The sequence below is a fragment of the Phyllobates terribilis genome, unplaced genomic scaffold (genome assembly GCF_046119375.1).
Source record: "Phyllobates terribilis strain yellow unplaced genomic scaffold, ASM4611937v1 Scaffold_3__8_contigs__length_932513732, whole genome shotgun sequence".
In the NCBI taxonomy this organism is placed as follows: Eukaryota; Metazoa; Chordata; class Amphibia; order Anura; family Dendrobatidae; genus Phyllobates; species Phyllobates terribilis.
The window spans coordinates 669,324,193-669,349,065 of record NW_027362763.1 but is presented as its reverse complement, the minus strand read 5'-3'; the positions used below and the strand labels follow the sequence as shown (position 1 = coordinate 669,349,065).

The 24,873-nt window shown below is 51.8% G+C and overlaps 1 pseudogene; it reads right to left on the bottom strand.

Moving 5' to 3' along the window:
* Positions 1 to 24,873, bottom strand: part of LOC141258602 (uncharacterized) — a 162,812-nt pseudogene that overhangs the window by 72,426 nt on the left and 65,513 nt on the right.

Below are 24,873 nucleotides of genomic sequence, written 5' to 3'. Positions count from 1 at the left end.
GTCAGCTGAATTATGAAGAAAACACGCCAAGTCATCTTTTCCTGCGGTCAGCTCTGGAGCTGGTAATGCCGCATGTACTGTTGGTGGAGGAGGCTCTACAGTGCCTGAAAGGTCTGGTCCCGGTGGTGTCGTTTGGGCTTTCACATGTAGGAGTTCTTTTGCACATTGCAAATGAACGGCAGATGATTCATTTGAGCTCGACAGGCTCTGCAAGAGGAAAACAAGTTGTGGACATCTTGGCTCTCATAGACTAGGAACCAAGGCTCACAATCAGCACATGAAGCGACATCTCCTGCTCATTTGGCAAAGTCAATCCGAGAAAACTTCAAGTTGTCCTCTTCTCCTTTATGGCAAAACTCATCTTTCTGTCAGCCAAACCATATCCTAAGGAAGCACCTGTTCGGTGTCATCATCATCATTATCTTCTTCTTTTACTGCATGTCGTACTCCCAGTACGTCAACTCCTTCATCGAAACTATAAATATCCATCGCTGATTGTGTGTCGTGGAAACAACCGTACAATTCCAGTCATCTGCTGGTTTGACAACTAAACTTGCATTTTGCCAAGTTGCTTGGGGTGCAGTCACTGCCTTACCAGCTTGTGCATTCTGCTGCCTTTTGAGAAATGGTGGTGTGCTCTTAGCCTCGCTGGAAAATACCAAGCGGACATTATTTCCTGCTCTCTGTTTTCCTGTGCAGGAAAACCTATATTGCCCTCTGGCCTTGTTTTTTAGCTTCAAAATGGATACCGGGAGCAGGGACAATGCATGAGTTTCACAGGTCACTGGATGAATTTTTTCAGTGGCAGCAATGCACCACTGGATCTGGGACACGTTGTGAGGCCTCCGCGATTGGGAGCCAAGTCTGTTATTTGTCTCTTACAGAGTTTGATCCAGCACTTCAATAAAATAAGACTTTTTATTTCTTCATTTTTTAAAAGACACTTGGACATCACCAGTAAATTAGTAGAAACATTAGAGGAAAAGTCCCAGAGAGACTTGTAGTCTAGTTTAACATGTTTCGAAGTAATACTTCTTACTCAAGTATCACTTCGAAACGCATCAACCTAGAATATAAGTCTCTCTGGGACTTTTTCCTCAAATGTTTTTGCTAATTTACCAATGATGTCAGGGTCTGTTTGCGACACATGTTTTTAAAATGAATAAAGAGTCTTATATTTTATTAAAGTGCTGGATCAAACTCTGTTTGTGGACTGTTGCTCCTTCGGAATTGGGATCCTGTGCACTCGTCGATAGGTGAGCCATTCATATTTTCTATCTGTCTCTAAGGCTATGTGCCCACGTTGCGGACCTGAAGCATATTTTTTACGCTTCTCCCTGGCGGGAAAATCGCATGCGGATATTACATGCGGTTTTCCCGCCAGGTAGAAGCGTTTGTGAGGCGTCTTTGCATGCATTTCCGCATGCGGGTTGTGACACCCCAGGGGTCTGGTTGCCACAGTGATAGAGATATTACGTCTGAGAGAAGGTGGGAGGTCTCTTGGTCAGGAATCCTGTGCATGCCACACCTCCTGCCCAGTCCTGGGAGGGGAAGAACTTCCCCTATATAAAACTGGGGCTGAGGCAGGGTTAGTTAGTTAAGAAGGAGAGTTAAGAAGAGGAGAAGCAGCTATAGGAAAGAGAGATCAGGAGCTCTGGGGAAGTCGTGCTAAAAGGAATCAGGGGCTGGCAGCTGAAGAGCTCGCCCTGATTGAAGAATTATCACCGGACCCGGAGTCCGAGGCTGTGGGGACTAATCCTTACCCAGCAGCAGAAACCGACCGGCAGGGGATTTCAGGTCCTCTGGCCAAGAAACCCGAAGGCACGGTCACACGCGTGGGACCAGCACCGCCGTCGTGGAGCGGAAGCCACTAGAAGGCCCCGAGTCACCGGCCATACGGGTGAGCACCACACGGTACACTCAGGGACGTGGGCTACTTTTACCCGCCTCTAGCAAGGTAGCCAGAAGAGTACAATTAGTTGGGGAGGCCTACAACTCCGCCTGGCCAGGGGAAATCCCATCTGCTCAAAGACTGACCAGGCCCCGATCGCTAGCCAGTACTCCGGGAGGGTCTATCTTTATCACCAGTAAAGACCCTGAACTACACCGCATCGTCTCTGAGTGGTTCCTGCTACCCCCATCATCCACGTCGGCTGCCCTGAGGCCATACCCCTCCCGTTGGGGGTTATACCATCTACGCTGCACAATCGTACCACCGGCCTCAGCGGTCTGCCCTGCAGCGGCAGCTCCATAGCTGCATTCAACGGGTGGCGTAGTCGTCCAACATCTACTGCTACTACTCAGCCACACAGTTTGACTCCCTGGGCACGGACCGGGTCACCGCCACGAGACTACTACCCCCAACAGGCCCGGCTCCGGGTAGTCCCCGCGTGCGCAACGCTACACCAAGTAGGCCCAGGGGCGCGTCAACTTTTGGCGTAGTCGGCAGGATTTCGTGCCCGCCACCACCGGGTACTGCGTGCCTGAAAAAGACTGTTCAAACTTACCAGTGGTGAAGATTCCCGCCATCCGGCGCCATCTTCTACCATCTTCCCGCCATCCGCGAAGTTTTCCCGCCATCCGGCGCCATCTTCTGCCTTTTTCCCGCCATCCGTGGAGTTTTCCCGCCGTTGGACGCCATCTTGAAGACGCCGCGCGGGAAGAAGAGGGGCGTGGACTCCGAAAGCGCGCGAGAACTGAAGCCCCGCCTCACGTCCGGACGTTGCGTAAGGTCCTGGAAGGAGCCCAGCAGACGCCGACGTCACAGGAGCGCGACAGAAGGTCCTCAACCCTGACGATCCACTGCGGAGCCGCGGCCTACGGAAGAGGATCATCGCAAGGTAGGCCACGGTCCACTAGGGGGGAGAAAGATGTCGGATACGGAGGAGAGCTTCACTGCCTCAACCCCCGCCAGCGCCACCGCTGCTGCAGTCATGCCTTTCACCATGCCCTATATCCCGGGAGCAGCCTGGCTACCCCAGTACTCAGGGGAGTCACATACCCTGAATGACTTTAGAGAAAAGCTGGATAGCCTCTTCCAGGTGTACCCCCTCACAGAAGAGCAAAAAGTGAGCATCCTGGTGGCCCAACTAACCGGGGCAGCCCAAAGGGAGGTAAAGTCCTGGCCACCTGGGAGGAGGACTGTCGCAGGGATACTAACCCGGCTGAGGGACACCTTTGATACCCGCACCTCAGCCGAGATTAAGCTTAGATTCTATGGGTGCAAGCAGCGAGCACATGAGAGTATAAGGGACTATGCACTAAACCTACAAGAGGCCCTGAGAGCCATTAAGCAGACCGACCCTGACAGCGTGGGAAACGAGGACAGGCTGTTGACCGAGCAATTTATAGAGGGACTATATTGCAATGTCCACCGAACCCAGTTGCGGGCCATAGCCTTACAGGATCCTCATCTGGACTTTGCACAGTTCAAGGACAGAGCCATCCGGGTGCTCCGAGAACCGGCACCGGGTGGCGTTGTGACCCACAGGCGCCCTACTACCGCTTACCACCAGGAGGCGGCGCCCTTGTCGGCAGGGCCTGTGGGGGCTGATGCGCAGGCTTTGAACAATGACCCGGCTCCGGACCTGCATCATCAGGTCCAAGAGCTAGCTAAAAGCGTTGCTGCGCTAACCCGAACTGTGCAGTCTTTACAGGTTTCCACTCCAGGGAAGATCCAGCTGGCATCCGGACCGGAGGACATCCCGTGGCGTCGACCAAGGAGGACCCCACCGGCCAGAGGAAGACCCAGTGACCGATACAGCGAGGACGGATGACCCATCTGCCGCCGCTGCAATCAACCCGGACATATGGCAAGGTACTGTCCTTTAAACTGGCACAACCTGGGGTAGAGGGCCAACCCCCAGGAAAAAGATCACCAGGCCCATCGAACTGGCGCGACAAATATGTGGGAGGACGTCCAGTCTTGCCTGTGGTACTGGATGGCATCCCTATGAGTGCCCTACTGGACACCGGGTCACAGGTCACCACCATCCCGTACGTGCTCTTCAAGCAGTACTGGAATGACTCGGATATAACCCGCTATCCAGATGACGACTTGAGTATCATCGCCAGTAATGGTCAGCCCGTGCCACAGATCGGATTTAAAGAAATGACCATTAAAATCGGTAGAGTCGAACTGGCAGCACAGGGACTGATCATTGTAGACATTGACAAGCGCGAGAGTCACCCAAAGATAACTCTAGGAACTAATGTGATTGAAAATTGTCTTGCAGAGGTGATTTTCATTTTACAGCAGGTTGCCAAGAACGCCAGCTCCGGCCAGCAGCGAGTGCTCCAGAAAGAGATCCGGGCACTGATGCGACGGCAACAGGTGGAACTCTCCGGTGGTGAGATTGGTAGCGTAAGAATGTGTGACCCTTTCCCTATTGCCATGCCCCCGAAAAGTGAAATGATGATTTGGTGCCGGGCAGCTATTGGTCTGAGAGGTAGAGATTACCAGGCCATGGTAGAACCAGTCTACTCAGACAGTAGGCCCACCATTTTGACAGCACGGGGGGTAGTTGATGTACGCCATGGGAGGGTGCCCGTTCGTATAATAAATATCGGGAAAAGGGAAGTATACCTGCCCCGGTATGCTACGCTAGCCAAATTATATACTATCAACCAAAATTCTATACAGTCTGTGGAACCCTTGCCTCCATCTCACCCGGAGGAAGGTAACGGCTCTACGAAAATAATGGAGGATTGGTGTCAGCAACTACATTTGGGTACTGACTCCACTCCCTCCCACCAGAAATAGGGAGTCTACCGGGTGGTTCGAGAGTACGAGAGAGTGTTTAGCAAACACCCGTTAGACTTCGGGCGAGTCAAGGGGGTAGAACACCACATCCCCACGGGAGACCATCCTCCCATAAAAGAGAGGTATCGACCCGTACCCCCTGCACACTACCAACACGCCAAGGGGATGCTTAGAGACATGAAGGAGGCTGGGGTAATCAGGGATAGCTGTAGCCCCTGGGCAGCTCCACTAGTCTTGGTCAAAAAGAAAGACAACACCATGAGAATGTGTGTAGATTACCGGAAAATTAACCGTATCACACACAAAGATGCGTACCCCTTACCAAGAATAGAGGAGTATTTGGCTGCTTTAAAATCTGCTAACTTCTTCTCCACCTTGGATCTCACTAGCGGGTACTGGCAGGTTCCTGTAGCAGAGGCGGACCGGGAGAAGACCGCATTCACCACCCCGATGGGACTTAGCGAGTTTACCTGCATGCCGTTCGGACTCTGCAACGCACCAGGAACCTTCCAGCGATTGATGGAATGCTGTCTGGGACACCGAAACTTTGAGACGGTCCTGTTATACTTGGACAATGTCATCGTCTATTCCAAGACCTACGAGGACCACCTGAAACACCTGGCGGAAGTGTTCGAAGCTCTGGCAAGTTACGGCCTAAAGGTGAAACCCTCCAAGTGTCACCTCCTGAAGCCAAAGGTGCAGTACCTGGGACACGTGGTGAGTGCTGACGGAGTGGCTCCTGGCCCTGATAAGATCACCGCAATTAAGGAATGGCCAAGCCCCTCCAGCGTAAAGGAAGTGAGGCAGTTCCTCGGGTTGGTAGGCTACTACCGAAGGTTCATTCCCGGTTTCACCAAAAAGGCAGCTCCTATGCAGGACCTCCTGATAGGCCAGTCCAGGAAGGCCAAGAACCAGAAGCCACCCTTCAGATGGGAGAAGCTGGAAGAAGAGTCCTTCCGCCAGCTGAAGATGGCCCTCACGGGGGATGAAATCCTGGCGTACCCTGATTATAGCCAGCCCTTTATCCTCTACACCGACGCCAGTAACATCGGGCTAGGAGCCGTACTGTCCCAGATCCAGCAGGGGAAGGAACGGGTAATTGCTTACGCCAGCCGAAAACTGCGACCCACCGAAAGAAACCCTGAGAATTACAGCTCATTTAAGCTAGAGTTCCTGGCAGTGGTGTGGGCAGTCACCGAACGCTTTAAGCACTACCTCGCTGCTTCCCGGTTCACCGTGTACACGGATAACAACCCGTTGACACACCTGGACACTGCAAGACTCGGTGCCCTAGAGCAGAGATGGATGGCCCGCTTGTCCAACTATGAGTTTACAATCAAGTACCGGGCAGGACGCTCCAATACCAACGCGGATGCCCTGTCCAGGATGCCGAACCTACCGGACGTAGGGGAAGATTCAGAGGAACTGGAAGAAGTTGAACTCCCCGCGTTCCACCGTCATGGGACTATCCAGTATTCCCACCGTGTAAGGAGTAAGCAATCCGGTACGTTCAACCCATTACCTCATTACAACTGGGCGGAGACGCAAGACAGTGACCCTGCCGTCCGACTGGTAAAGGAGATGCTGACTCGGCCAGATGCACGCCTTGACCCAGACGCTCCGGAGGAAGCCAAGCAACTGTGGGCTGAGAAGAGTCGACTGTTCCTTTACAAGGGGAAGTTGTGCCGCAGAATGGTTAACTCCCGGACGCATGAACTAATCTGGCAAGTAGTGGTGCCAAGAAGAGACGCAGCTATGGTGATGGAGGCATACCACGACGGAGCTGGGCACTTCGGATGGAAGAAGCTGGAGTTCCTGCTGCGCGGGCGGTTCCATTGGGTAGGCATGAGAGGAACCATCGAGAGGTGGTGCAGAGACTGTGGCCCATGCAACCTAAGAAGGAGGGACCGTGCCAGCCAGAAGACTCCCCTGCAGTCCATCATCACCAGACAGCCGTTGGAACTGGTAGCCTTGGATCATGTAAAACTGACCCCAAGCAGAAGTGGCTACGTCTACGCGTTAACCATCGTGGATCACTACTCCCGGTTCTTGGTTGTCGTCCCCGTCAAGGACTTAACGGCTCAAACAGCAGCTAGAGCCTTCCAGCAGCACTTCTGCCGTCCGCACGGATACCCGGAGCAGGTGCTGACGGACCAGGGGCCTGCCTTTGAAGCGGAAGTCTTCCAGGAGTTCTGCACCCTGTATGGCTGCCGGAAGATTAGAACAACACCCTATCACCCGCAAACTAATGGACTTTGTGAGAAAATGAACCAGGTGGTGATAGATCTTCTGAAAACATTGCCCCTGGAAGAACGTAGTCTGTGGCCTGAAAAGCTGCCCGACCTGGAGGACCTATACAACCACATCCCTGTAGGTTCCACCAACTGTACCCCGGCTTACCTAATGAGGGCAAGACCTGGTAAGCTTCCTGTTGATCTGGAGATGGGAGTCCTGACACCCGAGGACACTTCACCAGAAGCAGACTGGGACACAGAGAGGCAGCAGCAGTAGCGGAAAGTACAGGAGAGCGTGGAGCGAAGTCTCTGTCAAGCTAGGGAAAGACAAGAGAAAACTTACAACCAGTATGCTCCCGCTGTTCCCCTGGTGCCCGGAGAGCAGGTCTTGAAGAGGAAAAGACGGCTCCACAAGTTGGACGACCAGTGGTGGAAGGACCCGTACACCGTACTGCCCTCAAGCCACGACAACCCAAAGATCTGTACCATCAGTAAAGACGGAGGGGAAACCACAGCCATTGTATCCTGGGATCACCTGAAGAAGTGTCCCGAACAGCTACGGAACCCTGAAGAGGAACAAGAAGACCCTCGACCCGTAGAGGAAAGGGAAGATATGATTAGTACTGTGCTCGGAGACTTCCCTCGGTCTTGGACTCAAGTCAATGGTGCTGTTGTGGTACCCGTCCTCACGTTCCTCCAACCAGCATCCCAAGTGCCTACGGAGACACAGGTAGAGCTGGAAGAACAGCCGGTCCAGGAGGCAGAAGACCCCACACAAGCAGACCAGGAGAATCAACCCTCTGCTTATAGTGAGCCTGCCATACCCCTAGTGAGCCAAAGAGTCCGTAGACGGCTGCCCAGTTTACCCTTGACAGCTCCTATACCCTGTAGCTCAGAACCAGTCAGCCAGCTCCGTAGGTCCACTAGGGTCACTAGAGGCCAGTTGCCCATACGGTGGAGGATCTAAATATTTAAGCTATTTTATTAATGTTTACCTGTTTATTGTTGCTTGTGTATAATTATGTGTTTCTAGTTATTTGTAGGAGTCTTTGGTGGATTTACCGGGAATCCTTTGTGCATATAGTTGGAGCGTAACCCAGGACGGACTAAAAGACTGATAAGGACTCGGGGCAGGACAGACCCCTACCTGGTTACGTCTCCCTGTTTTTGGTGAAATGGACACCCTTGTTTTCTTGAAAAACTGCACCCGGTTGCGGACACGCCGTGACCATCCTAATGTTTTTTTTTCTTTATTACGTTGTTTCTGTTTGTAATTTGTTATGTTACAAAAATATGTTTAGTCCCGGAGTACTAAATTTCACTAGGGGGGAATGTGACACCCCAGGGGTCTGGTTGCCACAGTGATAGAGATATTACGTCTGAGAGCAGGTGGGAGGTCTCTTGGTCAGGAATCCTATGCATGCCACACCTCCTGCCCAGTCCTGGGAGGGGAAGAACTTCCCCTATATAAAACTGGGGCTGAGGCAGGGTTAGTGAGAAAGAGTACAGAGAGAAGAGGAGAAGCAGCTATAGGAAAGAGAGATCAGGAGTTCTGGGGAAGTCGTGCTAAAAGGAATCAGGGGCTGGCAGCTGTAGAGCTCGCCCTGATTGAAGAGTTACCACCGGACCCGGAGTCCGAGGCTGTGGGGACTAATCCTTACCCAGCAGCAGAAACCGACCGGCAGGGGATTTCAGGTCCTCTGGCCAAGAAACCCGAAGGCACGGTCACACGCGTGGGACCAGCACCGCCATCGTGGAGCGGAAGCCACTAGAAGGCCCCGAGTCACCGGCCATACGGGTGAGCACCACACGGTACACTCAGGGACGTGGGCTACTTTTACCCGCCTCTAGCAAGGTAGCCAGAAGAGTACAATTAGTTGGGGAGGCCTACAACTCCGCCTGGCCAGGGGAAATCCCATCTGCTCAAAGACTGACCAGGCCCCGATCGCTAGCCAGTACTCCGGGAGGGTCTATCTTTATCACCAGTAAAGACCCTGAACTACACCGCATCGTCTCTGAGTGGTTCCTGCTACCCCCATCATCCACGTCGGCTGCCCTGAGGCCATACCCCTCCCGTTGGGGGTTATACCATCCACGCTGCACAATCCTTCCACCGGCCTCAGCGGTCTGCCCTGCAGCGGCAGTTCCATAGCTGCATTCAACGGGTGGCGTAGTCGTCCAACATCTACTGCTACTACTCAGCCATACAGTTTGACTCCCTGGGCACGGACCGGGTCACCGCCACGAGACTACTACCCCCAACAGGCCCGGCTCCGGGTAGTCCCCGCGTGCGCAACGCTACACCAAGTAGGCCCAGGGGCGCGTCACGGGTTATCAAGCACTTCTCCAAGCATCACTTGGAAAAGTGCTTGACAACTTGTTCAGAATGGTAAAAAATAAAAAAATAAACTTTATACTCACCTTCTGATGCATCCTCTGCCCCGTCCGGAGTCTTGAGCGGCTCACGCTGTTGTGTGCAGGACCTGCGGTGACGTCATTGAGTCATGTGGTGGGTCACATGACTCAATGACGTGGCAGGTCCTTCAGACAACAGCGCGACGGAGGGAAAACATCAGAAGATAAGTATAAACTTTATTTTATTCTTTTTTTTACAGGTTCTTTGGTACCCAGGTCTGGATGAGAGTCTCCTCTCATCCAGACTTGGGTACCATCCGCACATTGATTCCGCTGCGCTTCCGCAAAATTAATGAACATGCTGCGGATTTTTGACTGCAGCATATACGCTGCGGAAAAATCCGCAGCATGGGCATTGACATTGCGGAATGCCATTGGGGACCATGGGGTGCGGATATACATGCGTTTTTCAAGCGTTTACGCTGCGGAAATTCCGCAGCATATACGCTTGAAAAACGCTACGTGGGCACACAGCCTTAGGCTATGTGCCCACGTTGCATTTATGAAGCAGAAAATTTCTGCTGCATAAATGCAAGTCCTCTCCCGGAAAAACGCATGCGGAATTCCGCACGCGTTTATCGCGCATTTTTCGCGCGTTTATCACGCGTTTTCCACATGCGGAATTGCCTTGCGTTTTTTATGCATTGGACAAAGGCAATTCCGCTTGCGGAAACGCAAAATTAAATGACATGCTGCGGATTTTTGAACGCGGCATAAACGCTGCGGAAAAATCCGCAGCATGTGCATAGAACTTGCGGAATCCCATTGGGGACCATGGGGTGCGGATATACATGCGTTTTTCAAGCGTTTACGCTGCGGAAATTCCGCAGCATATACGCTTGAAAAATGCTACGTGGGCACACAGCCTTACACCTCCTCTGGATTCTGCTCAACTGACATCCCCAATAAGCACAGGGCACATTGTTAATATCATATCACCCTCATTCTTTTCACTCATGCAAGGCAAAGCGCTGCCATGAGTGCCACAGTTTTATAGCTTAAAAGCCTGGGGGAATAATGCCACAGAGTTACTGCTAAACATCAAGAGGCAAGTCGCCCGCTGGCTGACTTCCTGTGAACTGTAACTTGGAATTGTCGTGAGCAACAATGCCCGAAACATTTTGGTTGTCTTACGGTCAGGCAAAATAACTCACTCTCCATGCATGGCCCACGTCCTGAATTTAATAGTGCAAGATTTATTTTGCAAATATGTATGCTTGAGAAAGATGGTGGCTATGGCCAGGAAAGTGTCAGCTCATTTCAATAGATCTTAAGTGGCAAATGAAGCACTCTTGGCTTTGCAAAAAAATAAAACGAGCTGCCAGAGCACCACAACCCTCTGGAATTCAACACTGTTTGCACAAACAGCATAAAGCGGTAATGCACTACATTATGCAGCAGTTAAACTGGAGCATGAGGTACTTTGAGATCTAACATTAGCAACTAATGAGGGATGTGTGCTGTCTACTGAAGCCCTTTGAAGAGGCGACAAAATTTGTCAGTAGGGACGTGATGTGATTCTGCAAATAGGTATTGTGGAAAAAACACTAACCAGCATGCAAGAGAGAATGGAGAAAGAATTCCTATTCATTGCCGCCCTGTGTCTGTTGGGGACCCTCATCGTCCATGTCACTTACTGCAGGATTTGGAGGAGAAAGAGCAGATGGAAGTGAAGGAGAACACTGGCATGGGATGTGGCAGACTAAGTCAAAATGATGATGACTACAACGCTGGCCATGCCAACCAACCATCACAGTAGGGTTACAAGAATGAAACAACGCAGTGTTGGCGGACATGGCAAGCTGCATGCTCCAATGTTTGTGGGAGGACAGGTGTATTGATAACAGATACCCTACCTGGGCGCCAATCTGGCTCAGAGTTCTGTCATGTCAGAGAGGATATTCAGTGCAACCAATGGATTTGTCACACCAAAGCTGACCAAATTATGTGCTACTAATGTGGAAATCCTAACATTTGTCAAACTGAATCAGTGTAGACTTTCATGGATTGACGGCTGATTCCAATGATTAAACTGGTTATACCATTTGTGTGAATGTCGTCTACACCAATTTACTGCCGCCAGTGCCGATGGACCACACTCTGCCAGACATCTACTCACTGTCCATCATATCTATACTGTAGTACTGCTGCTGCTGGGGTTGCCTTTGCTGGCCCTAAACTGCCAAGGATCTCTTTACTTGCTTTGTCTTAACGCTTAATCGTATTGCTCCTGCAGCAGCCACTGCATGCCCATGCCAGCCAAACAATTTCTGGCTGCCCACTTTGTTCAATAGTACTTGACTGTAATGCTGCTCCCATGGCTGCCGTTGCTGGCCCTAAACTGCCTATATCTTCTTGCTTGCCTCGTCTTAGCTCTCGACCATGTTGCTTTTGCTGCAACCAATGTACAGCCATGTCAGTCACAAAACCTCATGGCTAGCCACTGTGTTTCTTAGTTCTAGACAATACTACTGATGCTGGGAAATGTACGCTCATGTTTTTGTACCTACAAGAAACAGCTCTCATAATTAGGCTAATTTTTGAAAAGTCTTGGTGACAACAGGCCATAGCTTCTTAACATTCAAAACAGTGCAACTGTTTTGTCTCCAAAAAAGGGGGATAATTTTTGGATGGCTTGATAAAAAGCCTTTGTAATTGCCTAATCATTTTGTGATTAGCCAACGAGTTGAGGACCCCCAAAAATTGATAATTTTTCCACTTCTATTTGAGAGGCCATTACTTCTTCACATTCAAAACATTATAGTACACCTGCCTTCAGAATTTAAGGGGTCATTTTTGGACATCTTATTAAAAAGCTATCGTTTCTTTATATAGCAAAGTGCAAAGCGCTTTATAATCCCCAAACAAGGATAGTTACTGACCCAACCATGTGAAAATGCCATGACTTCTTCCATTTGCACCACCTGTCTATAAACAACAACAATGCATGCATCTGCCACCCCACTCCCCCTCAAAAGGGATCATTTTCATATCGCTTACACAATTTAAGTAGCCTAAAAAGCCTGATACTGCAGTGTTAAATATGCGGTTAGTTAGCTGTGGTTACCAAAAGTTTTCCTCTAGTCAGGTAGGGTTAAGTTATTTGGATATTAAAAAGGCTGTGTTGGTATTACAGAGCTCAAAACGTGTTCAATCGACTCCAAGGGAAATTCACAGTGTTCTGCACATATTTTTCAGGCCACTAGAGGCTTTTTAATTATGCGACTCACATTCATCTATTCATCGCAAATCAAATCTTTTTTGGTACGTTCGGAGAAGCCGGCGAAATTGAATTTCAAAAGATCCTACCAATAGAGAAAAACATGGACTGCATAACCAAAAATTATACATTGATCTATGCAGCTGGGCAAAAATTTACAAAACTGAACATTCTTAGTTTAACATTCTAATAAGACTGTACAAAACCCACTACCACGTCACGGAGAACTTATCAGTAGGTTACTAAACTAAAAGGTGCGGTGCTATGCCCAAACAAGCATCGAATCGACAGTGCACCAGCAGAAGGAGTGACCCGGTGCCCCACAGCACCCATCCTGTTTTCTTGACCCTGCACTGCAGGATCTGAACCCACAGACAGATTATATTGGTACAGAGAGATACATGTGTATATAACAGTGCATTTCTATGTTCCTGTATTCTAGAGGTGACTAAAAAAAAATTTTTTTTTGTTCCTATAAAATTACTAAAAAATAATGAAAAATAATTACAAACATGTTATTTTCTCTTCTCGAGATCTGGTCTCCCCGGGAATCAAATCCACAACCTACATCTTTGCAGGCAGCATTTAAAACCTTGAGCTACAGCTTACACTGACAGATATAGGAGGATTTCCTCTACTTGAAGCTGCAGTGCAGGCTATAAACCCACAGTTAGGTTATACTAGTACATAGAGACACATCTATACATAGAAGTGTATTTCTATGTACCTGTATTCTATAGGGAAAATAAAATAAAGACTTTTTATAAAATTACTAAAAAAAAATTACATAAATGTCATTTTTACTTTTAAAAATAATAAACTTCACAAATCAGCAAACAAAGTGGACACATTTGGTGTCCCTGGAATAATAACGACCCGCACAACACAGTGATCAGATTATTTATGGTGATCGGTAAATGGCGTAAAAATAAAATGGTGTGCTTGATTTCTTTCTCTATTTAAATCCCCCAAAAATTTAATAAAAATATAAAGCTGAGGTCGCGTTCACACGTAGCGTAAATGCTGCATTTTCTCTGCTGCATTTTCTTCACGTTTTCTTCAGGTGTCTGCACCACATGATGCATTAACAATCTTCTCTGATTATTGTGTTTTCTGCGTTTCTTTCACGCGTTTTTTTCCTTATTTGATGCTTTATTGGTGCAGATGTGAATTTGTGTTTTTAATTCATCGATTCTGCGCTTAAAAATGCAACATTTTTTTAAGCTCCACATAGAAGCCTATAGAGAAAAAAAAAGCGTCCAAGCAAAGTGGATGTGATTTCATGAAAACTGCGCCCCCTGTGGTCTAAAGACGCGGCTGAACTGTGCAGTTTTGTTGCTTTTTTTTTTTCTCTATAGGCTTCAATGTGGAGCCTAAAAAATTGCATGTAAAAAACTGCAGATACTTTAAGTGCAGAATCAAAGCTTTTCTGTACTATAAAAAAAACACTTCACTGCTTCACATCTGCACCAAAAGCATCAAGTAAGGGGGAAAAAAAGCATAAAAAATGCTGCAAAAATGCAATAATCAGAGAAAATTGTTATTGTGCTACGTCTGAACACGGCCTTAGACTATGTTCCCACGTGTTTTTTTTGTGTCAGAAATCTGCAGCAAAACTGATCTTTGGCAGGCTATCAGCTGCATCAAAAACGCAGTTTTTTTCAGCGTTTTTTTTCACTGTCCTTCTGTCTCTATTTATGCATGTACATAAAGTTCTGTGAAAAAAAAGAACCCCATTCTATTTTGCTATCAAAAATGCTGAAAAATTTATCTGCATTTTTTCAATGTTTTTTTCACCACCCATTACTTCCTATGTGTGAAAAAACGCTGAAAGAAGTGACGCTCTATTTTCCAAAAGAGAATTCTGGTTTCTCATAGACTTTTGCTGGTGCTGCAAAACGCAGCTGAAAATTTGCATAAAAATCTGCAGCAAAATACACAACAAAACACAACGTGTGTGAACATGGCCTTACAGACATACAAGCCAGATGTCATATAGTGAAGCTACATAAAGAGGAGAAAGTTCTGGCGGCTCCGACTGTGAATGAGGGAACAAAAAATAATCCACAACTAGAGATGAGCAGGACGCACGGATGACGTTGCACTGCCTGAGGTGATCAAAAGCCGCCGGGGACACCGGAAGGTTAGAGATTCACGGCCCCCCGTCCAGCCACCAGGTACCACTGATCTGGATGCTGGACCAGAGACCCGGGAATCCATCCGCTCATCTCTAGTCCCAACCGTCCCAGATACAGCGGACAGTCCTGGATTTGGGTCTATGCCCTGCAGTCTCGAGGGTCTGCTAAATGTCCCTCATTATCATCGCCCCTCTGACAACTCCTCCTGCCAAGGAGAAAGAAATGGTATATGGGCGTGACTAGGGGCATGGTCAAAATGAGCTGTGTGCTGAAACACTGTGTGAACAGAGACTTAATGGGAGGGAAGTAAAGGAAGAAAAGAAAGAAAGATCAGCGACTACAAGTCTCACGTACCGGAGCGATCGCTGCTCTGCAGATGGGACCTCCTGGTGGAGGCAGGACCTGCGGTGATGTCACAGTCATGTGATCAGTTACGTTACATGGAAGAAATATTGTAACTGTTGAAGACAGCTCTATGATGACATCACATGGTCACATGACCAGTCACACTGCTTTAGTCCTCCCCTCATGTGATCACATGACCATGACACCACCACAGGTCCTGTAGTCAGTAGTACAGATAACTTCCTCTCGCCTCCTGTGCAGCGATGAAGGTATATCATTAACATCTTATGCTCCAAGCGATTTTTTCTCCCCTTTTCGTGAGGGCTTGGTCTTTGTGGAACGAGTTGTAGTTTTGAAGGACATCATTCACTTTAACATATAACATACCTGCCAACATTTGAAGAACAGAAAGAGGGACAAAGCGTGCAGCAAATAAATTATGGCCACAGCCCAATCCACGCCCATTTACCATTGTCTTTCTCCCCTGGCAGGAGGAGTTGTCAGAGGGGCGCTGGCAGTGAGGGAAATTCAGCAGACGCTCGAGACGGCAGGGTGCAAAGTCAGACAAAGCTTCGATCTACAAGCCGCTCGGCGCCCAACCCCCCTCACCCAAATGCAGTTTCTCCCCCATGACAGAAGACCTCCTCTCCTCTCTGCTAGCTCACTTACACCTCACCACCTGCACCCTCGACCCCCTACCCTCCCACCTCATCCCTAACCTCACCACTGTCCTCATCCCCGCCCTAACCCATCTCTTCAACCTATCACTTAAATCCGTCACCTTCCCATCATCCTTCAAGCATGCCACAATCACACCCATCCTCAAAAAACCCTCCCTTGACCCTGCAATAGTCTCCAACTACTGCCCGATATCTCTCCTCCCTTTTGCCTCAAAATTACTTGAACAGCACGTACACGCCGAGCTGTCCTCCCACTTCTCTTCCTCCTCCCTCTTCGACCGCCTTCAATCCGGTTTCCGACTCCACCGAAACAGCCCTAACTAAAGTCACCAACGACCCACTGACCGCCAAGAGTAAGCGACACTACTCCGTCCTCCTCCTCCTCGACCTCTCCGCCGCCTTCGACACAGTCGACCACCCCCTCCTACTCCACATCCTAGAATCCCTTGGCATCACCGACCTAGCCCTCTCATGGATCTCCTCCTACCTAACGGACCGGACCTTCAGCGTCACCCACTCCCACACCTCATCCTCGCCCCACCCCCTTTCTGTTGGAGTTCCCCAAGGCTCAGTCCTGGGACCACTACTCTTCTCCATATACACCCTCGGCCTGGGGAAACTCATCGAATCCCACAGCCTCCAATACCACCTCTACGCCGACGACACCCAGCTCTACCTCTCTGGCCCCAACATCTCCACCTTACTATCCAAAATTCCCCTATACCTATCCGCCATCTCATCCTTCTTCTCCGCCCGTTTCCTCAAACTCAACATGGACAAGACCGAGATAATCGTCTTCCCCCCTAACCGCTCTCCCCAGCTCCACAACCTATCCATCACAATCAACGACTGCACCCTCTCACCCGTCCCCCACGCCAAGTGCCTCGGGGTAATCCTCGACTCCGCCCTCTCCTTCAAGCCCCACATCGAAGCCCTCGCCACCGCCTGCCGACTCCAACTGAGGAACATTGCCCGAATCCGCTCGTTCCTCGACCAGGACTCGGCAAAAACACTCATCCACGCCCTCATCATCTCCCATCTCGACTACTGCAACCCCCTGCTCACGGGCCTCCCCGCTTCCTCCCTCGCACCTCTCCGCACCATCCTCAACTCCGCTGCCCGACTCATCCACCTATCTTCACCTTTCACCCCCGCCTCCCCCCTCTGCCAAGCCCTTCACTGGCTCCCCATTGCCCTGAGATCACGGTTCAAAACCCTAACCCTAACATACAAGGCCATACATAACCTGCCCCCCCCCTACATCTCCGACCTGGTTTCCAGATATGTTCCCCCACGCGATCTTCGCTCCTCTCAAGAACTTCTCCTCTTCTCCCCTCTCATTTCCTCCTCCCACAACCGCCTACAAGACTTCTCTCATGCATCCGCCATACTCTGGAACTGTCTCCCCCATCACATCCGACACTCCCCCACCCTGGGAACCTTCAAGAAAAACCTAAAGACCCACCTCTTCCTTCAGGCCTACAGCCCATCCGCTACACCATCTCACCCTCTCCTCTCCCCCTTCCTCCTGTCTCCCCACCCACCCCCTATAGACTGTGAGCCCTCGTGGACAGGACCCCCTGCCCTACTGTACCAGTGTGCCTCGTCTGATGCTTCATGTTCGTGTCCCTGTCTCCCCTACACTTGTAAAGCGCCTTGGAACCTAATGGCGCTATATAAATATTTATTAATAATAATAATAATAATAATAATAAAATTCAGGACTGTCCTCCGTATTCGGGACAGTTGGGACTATAGATGAGCGGATGGATTTCCGGGTCTCCGGTCCAGCATCCAGATCAGTGCTACCGAGTGACTGGACGGGAGGCCGCAAATCTCTAACCTTCTGGCGTCCCCGGTGGCTTTTGAACACCCCGGGCAGCGATGTCATTTGCTCATCTCTAGTTGGGACCTGGGGATTATATTTTGTTCTTTCATTCACAGTCAGAGCCGCCAGAACTTTATTCGTTCACCCATGACAGCACCACGAGAGGGGATCCGCCCACCAAGGACAGGAAACCTACAGGTTAAAAGGGCGGCACCTCTCTCTCGCCCCAGTTTCGTTTCCTGTCCTTGATGGGAAACCCTTCCAGGCTTACCTGATGCAAGAACGAAGAAAGCTTCCTGTCCCAGGACGGCCGGTCCAAGCAGGGATATCTTCTCTGCCTCAGTTGGTCTGGAATCCCTGGAGATGCCACAGTAGAGCTCAGGGGGGGCTGCTCCGTGTGCTTTGGGGTAGGAGCGGCGTCCCCTGCCTGGGGTCGGCAGCTCGCACGTGTCCCAGACAGCGGTGATGTAGTGAGCAGTTCACATGTCTGGAGGCTGAGCCCCCATCTGCGCAAACAGGAAGTTCAGGCCGGCAGGCCCCAGGATACTGTGCTTCCGGGATACTGAGGTCATGGCCAGAGACACGCCAGAAGCGTGCGGCGTCAGGTAGAGGGGATGTTCCCCACTGAATATGGGGGTCTTTCTATAGGCCACGCGAGGGGTCAGTTGACCCGATTCCGGAGTAGGGGGCCGGTATAAAACTTGTGGGTGTAGCATCGGCATCTGTCTCCTGCTGGGCAGAGATGCCATTCCCCTCACCGCTGCGGTCCAGGTCCGGCATCCTCCCGCTTCCCTGCTGCTGTGGCGCGCAGCTTCTCGGGCTCTGTGCTTAGGGCGCACGTGCGCTCCCTCCCTCTTAAAGGGGCCGTGCGCGGCGTCCTATAGAGTCCCCGGTGTAGCGCTGGCGTCCCTGCCCTCTGCTAGGCAGGGACGCTGCTCCCCTCACCGCTCTGCTCCGTGCCCGGCGTCCTCTCCCCGCTCTGCTGTCAGCGCGCGCTCCTTCCCGGCGTCCTCCTCCCGCTCTGCTCTCAGCGCGCGCTCCTTCCCGGCCCCTGTGCTTAGGGCGCGCGCGCGCTCCCCTCCTCTTAAAGGGGCCGCGCGCGCCGTCCTAAGGAGTCCCCGGCCAATGGCCGGAGGACTTCATCATATATAAGGCACCTCCTCCAAAATGGAGGTGCCCGAGCAATGTTGTTTGCACCTGTGTCTCACCTGTGCTTCAGCCCTCAGGTCCCGTTGCCAGTTACCTGCCAGTTACCTGCCAGTTTCCTGCCAGTTTCCTGCTAGTTACCTGCCTGATTCCTGCCTGAATACTTGTTACCTGTCTGCCAGTCTGAGGTCCGACGGTCTGCCTTACTACTCCTGTCAGTCTGTCTAAAGGACCAGCTTGCCCGCTCACCTGGGAGCGCATATCAGCTACCTGCCTGCTTGCCTGAGGTCCGACGGTCTGCCTTACTACTCCGGTCAGTCTGTCTATGGACCAGCTTGCCCGCTCACCTGGGAGCGCTTCTCCGTTATCTGCCTGCTTGCCAGCCCGGAGGCTCCGTTGTCACGTGCTGTGACCACCAGCTATCTCAGAGACTCTTGCCCGCTCACCTGGGAGCGCATCTCCGTTACCTGCCTACTTGCCAGCCCGGAGGTCCCGTTGTTACGTGCGGTGACCACCAGCTATTCCAGAGACTCTTGCCCGCTCACCTGGGAGCGCTTCTCCGTTACCTACCTGCCTGCCAGCCCGGAGGTTCCGCCGTCACGTGCCGTGACCACCTGCTATTCCAGAGACTCTCGCTTGCTCACCTGGGAGCACACATCTACCATCTGCCTGCTAGCCTACCCGGAGGCTCTGCCATCACAGGTCGTACCTACCCCTTACCCAGAGACTGCCCTGATCACTTGCCGTAACTCCCTGTCCGTTCACCCAGAGACTGCCACCCGCTCCCTTACAAGGGCCGCCCCCTTGTATATTAGCTCAGAGGTTCCGCCTCCCGGACCCGTTACAGTTTGCTCGGGCCATGGAACCCGGTGGCACCCAAGCTCCCTCGCTCTCGGACCTCTGTCTTGAACTGTCCCGTCAGAGGTCCCAACAGGAGGCCATCCTGGGTCACCTGCGGAATGTTAATACTCGCCTGAACACTCTGTCTGATCCACCAACAACCTCCGCCAGTGCCATATCTTGCAATCCGGCAGCTCCGCTGCCCACTAATACTATGGTATCCTACCCCGGACCCCGGCTTTCTGCACCTCCTCGCTTCGGAGGCGACCCCGTCCAGGCTCGGGGCTTCATAAATCAGTGCACCCTGCACTTTGAACTTTTGTCCCATCAGTTTAATTCCGACCGGGCCAAAATTGCCTTTATCATGTCCCATCTCACCGGGGAGGCCCTGGCCTGGCTAAATCCTCTATGGGAGAGAGGAGACCCCCTGGTGTCCAACTTGCCTGCTTTTCTCTCGGCTTTCCGGAAAGTCTTCGACGAACCCGGACGGAAGACCTCATCCGCATCCTCTCTGCTACGCCTCCGTCAGGAGGGTCTCACCGTGGGCCAATATGCCATACGGTTCCGCACCCTTGCCTCGGAGCTGGCCTGGGATAACGACGCTCTGGTATCCGTCTTCTGGGAGGGTCTGTCCGGTCGTATTAAAGATGAACTTGCTGGTCGGGACATTCCTACCTCTCTCGATGATCTAATAACCCTTGCCACCCGGATTGACCTACGGTTCCAGGAGCGTGCCAAAGAGGTCACCCGTGAGAGAAGGATTCCACGTTTAGCTCCTACTTTCCAGAAACCCGTCATTCCCTCCATCTCTCCCCAGGTACACTCTCCTGAGCCTATGCAGGTCGACCAGACCAAGATGGTCAAAACCCGTCAGGACTCACGCCGTGCCGAGGGGAGCTGCTTCTACTGTGGCAGTAAGGAGCACCGGATCCGTGCCTGCCCGGAGAGGTCGGGAAACGCCTGTGTCTAGGTTCGCTCAGAGAGGTCCACCTAGACAAGAATAAATCCTCTCCATCCCTGCTGTTGTCAGTTTCGATCATCTACGGGGAGAACCGTTATTTCGAACTAGCCCAACTTGACTCTGGAGCAGCCGGGAACCTTATTTCACAGTCCCTGGTTGAGAAATACCGCATCCCTACCAAACCTCTGGCTGTACCCTTGTCTGTCGCTGCCGTGGATGGGGGCCTCTTACCTCGCCCCATTCAACTCATCACCGAATCCATTACCCTGCAGGTGGGAATGCTGCATTCTGAAAGTATCTCCTTTCATGTTCTGCCTGGACTCTCTCACGCCCTCTTGCTAGGACTGCCCTGGCTCCAGAGACATGCACCCGTGCTAGACTGGCAAACCGGAGAGGTCCTTCGCTGGGGACAAGACTGTCATAAAACCTGCCTGGTTCCCGTCCATCCCGTCCGTCCCTCTCCTACCCCAGCTAATCTACCTGGACTTCCGATTCCTTATTGGTCTTATGCAGATGTCTTTAATAAAAAGGAGGCAGAGACATTACCACCACATAGACCATACGACTGTCCCATCGATCTGCTACCCGGTACTACTCCTCCCCGTGGGCGTATCTATCCTTTATCCGCTGCTGAGACCCGGTCAATGTCCGAATATATTGAGGAGAATCTGGCCAGAGGATTCATCCGGAAATCTACCTCCCCGGCGGGAGCAGGCTTCTTTTTCGTCAAAAAGAAGGACGGCTCTCTCCGTCCCTGTATAGACTATAGAGGCCTAAACCTGATCACGGTGAAGAATAAGTACCCCCTTCCGCTCATTCCAGAATTATTTGATCGCCTGAGGGGGGCTAGGATCTTCACCAAACTGGACCTTCGTGGGGCGTACAACCTGGTTCGTATTCGTCAGGGGGATGAATGGAAGACGGCATTCAACACCCGGGACGGCCACTATGAATACCTGGTAATGCCCTTTGGTCTCTGTAACGCTCCTGCCGTCTTTCAAGAGTTGGTCAATGACATCTTCCGGGACCTTCTCTACTCCTGCGTAGTGGTGTACCTGGACGACATCTTGGTCTTCTCTCCGGATCTCCAGACTCACCGGAGGGACGTTCGTCAGGTCCTGCTCAGGCTAAGGCAGAACCATCTCTACGCTAAATTTGAGAAGTGCCTCTTTGAGCAGACCTCGCTTCCGTTTCTGGGCTACATTATCTCTCAGACCGGCCTACAAATGGATCCTGAGAAACTGTCTGCCATCGAGAAATGGCCCCGACCGGAGGGGTTGAAGGCCATTCAGCGATTCCTGGGCTTCGCCAACTACTACCGCCTCTTCATACCACACTTCTCTTCCCGGACGGCCCCAATTTCTGCGCTCACCCGTAAAGGTACTAATCCCAAAGAGTGGCCACCCGAAGCAGAGGAGGCCTTTCTTTCCCTTAAACAGGCCTTCTCTTCCGCCCCGGTGCTGCATCGCCCAGATGGCAACAAACAGTTCTTCCTGGAAGTTGACGCCTCCTCCTCTGGAGCCGGAGCGGTACTTACTCAAAAATCATCTTCCGGGAGGATGGTAACTTGTGGCTTCTTCTCTAAACTCTTTTCCTCCTCTGAGCGCAACTATTCCATAGGAGACCGAGAGTTATTGGCCATCAAACTGGCATTGGAGGAGTGGCGTTACCTGCTCGAGGGGGCTCTTCACCCGGTAATAATTTACACTGACCACAAGAACTTGGCTTACCTCCAGCATGCCCAGAGACTTAACCCGCGCCAAGCCCGCTGGTCCTTGTTTTTTGCTCGTTTTGATTTTGTCCTTCATTTTCGCCCGGCTGACAAAAACGTCAAGGCGGACGCCTTGTCTCGGTCCTTTCTGGTGTCTGATCTCGAGGAGGATCCGAAACATATCATCGATCCCGCCAGAGTAATGCAGGTGGCTCCCGTGAGTCTAAATCGTCTTCCTCCTGGTAAGACGTTCGTACCAGTACCTGATCGGGAGAAGATCCTACACTGGGGTCATTCGTCTAAACTAGCTGGCCACGCCGGTCAGAAAAAGACCCTCCAGCTTATTACCCGGCACTACTGGTGGCCTAACCTGCACAAGGATGTAATAGACTTTGTTTCTGCCTGTGTGTCCTGCGCCCGCAACAAAGTTCCGAGACACCTGCCGGCCGGCCGCCTCCTACCTCTGCCAGTACCTGCTGCCCCCTGGCAGCATATTGCGATGGACTTCATTACTGATCTACCCGTCTCTGCCGGTTGTACGGTCATTTGGGTGGTCGCTGACCGCTTCTCCAAGATGGCTCACTTCATTCCACTGCCAGGTCTTCCGTCTGCACCCGAGCTGGCTAAAGACTTTATCCGCCACATCTTCCGTCTTCATGGCCTGCCCCGTCACATCGTGTCGGATCGTGGGGTACAGTTCACTTCCCGTTTCTGGAGAGCCACTTGTAAATTGCTGGACGTCACCCTGGACTTCTCCTCCGCTTACCACCCACAGTCTAATGGTCAAGTGGAGCGGATCAATCAGAACCTGACCAGTTACCTTCGGCACTTCGTTAATGCCCACCATTCTGACTGGGTGGATCTCCTGCCATGGGCCGAATTCTCGTACAACAATCACGAGAGCGAGTCTTCCTCCAAATCCCCGTTTTTTGTAGTCTACGGTCAGCATCCTCGGATCCCGTTTCCCGTCTCCACCTCGGCGGACAATCCGGCTGCGGAATCTCTTGTTAACAAATTTTCCTCCATATGGGAGAGTACCCGGTCCGCACTCCTTCTGTCATCCGAGCGTATGAAAAGACACGCTGACAAAAAACGTCTGGACCCTCCTCAATTCCGCCCTGGGGATAAAGTCTGGCTCTCGTCCAAATATGTCCGGCTCAAGATCCCTTCCTATAAGTTAAGGCCTCGGTTCATCGGCCCACTGGAGGTCATCAGTCAGATCAACCCGGTGGCCTATAAATTGAAACTCCCGGCCAACTTACGGATCCCTAACTCCTTCCATGTGTCTCTCCTCAAACCTGTAGTGCTTAACTCTTTTTCCAAGTCTACAGGTACGCCTCCTGCTCCGGTTTCTGCTGAGGACGAGTTTGAGGTAGAGAACATTCTTGCCACCAAAAGGGTAAGAGGAAAGACCTTTTTTCTCGTAGATTGGAAGGGGTTTGGTCCTGAGGAGAGAACGTGGGAGCCCCGGGAGAACATCCATGCCCCTCTCATCCTAGCTAAATTTCTGTCTGGCCTAAAAAAGGGGGGGCCTAAAGGTGGGGGTACTGTAGCGCTGGCGTCCCTGCCCTCTGCTAGGCAGGGACGCTGCTCCCCTCACCGCTCTGCTCCGTGCCCGGCGTCCTCTCCCCGCTCTGCTGTCAGCGCGCGCTCCTTCCCGGCGTCCTCCTCCCGCTCTGCTCTCACCGCGCGCTCCTTCCCGGCCCCTGTGCTTAGGGCGCGCGCGCGCGCGCTCCCCTCCTCTTAAAGGGGCCGCGCTCCGTCCTAAGGAGTCCCCGGCCAATGGCCGGAGGACTTCATCATATATAAGGCACCTCCTCCAAAATGGAGGTGCCCGAGCAATGTTGTTTGCACCTGTGTCTCACCTGTGCTTCAGCCCTCAGGTCCCGTTGCCAGTTACCTGCCAGTTACCTGCCAGTTTCCTGCCAGTTTCCTGCTAGTTACCTGCCTGATTCCTGCCTGAATACTTGTTACCTGTCTGCCAGTCTGAGGTCCGACGGTCTGCCTTACTACTCCTGTCAGTCTGTCTAAAGGACCAGCTTGCCCGCTCACCTGGGAGCGCATATCAGCTACCTGCCTGCTTGCCTGAGGTCCGACGGTCTGCCTTACTACTCCGGTCAGTCTGTCTATGGACCAGCTTGCCCGCTCACCTGGGAGCGCTTCTCCGTTATCTGCCTGCTTGCCAGCCCGGAGGCTCCGTTGTCACGTGCTGTGACCACCAGCTATCTCAGAGACTCTTGCCCGCTCACCTGGGAGCGCATCTCCGTTACCTGCCTACTTGCCAGCCCGGAGGTCCCGTTGTTACGTGCGGTGACCACCAGCTATTCCAGAGACTCTTGCCCGCTCACCTGGGAGCGCTTCTCCGTTACCTACCTGCCTGCCAGCCCGGAGGTTCCGCCGTCACGTGCCGTGACCACCTGCTATTCCAGAGACTCTCGCTTGCTCACCTGGGAGCACACATCTACCATCTGCCTGCTAGCCTACCCGGAGGCTCTGCCATCACAGGTCGTACCTACCCCTTACCCAGAGACTGCCCTGATCACTTGCCGTAACTCCCTGTCCGTTCACCCAGAGACTGCCACCCGCTCCCTTA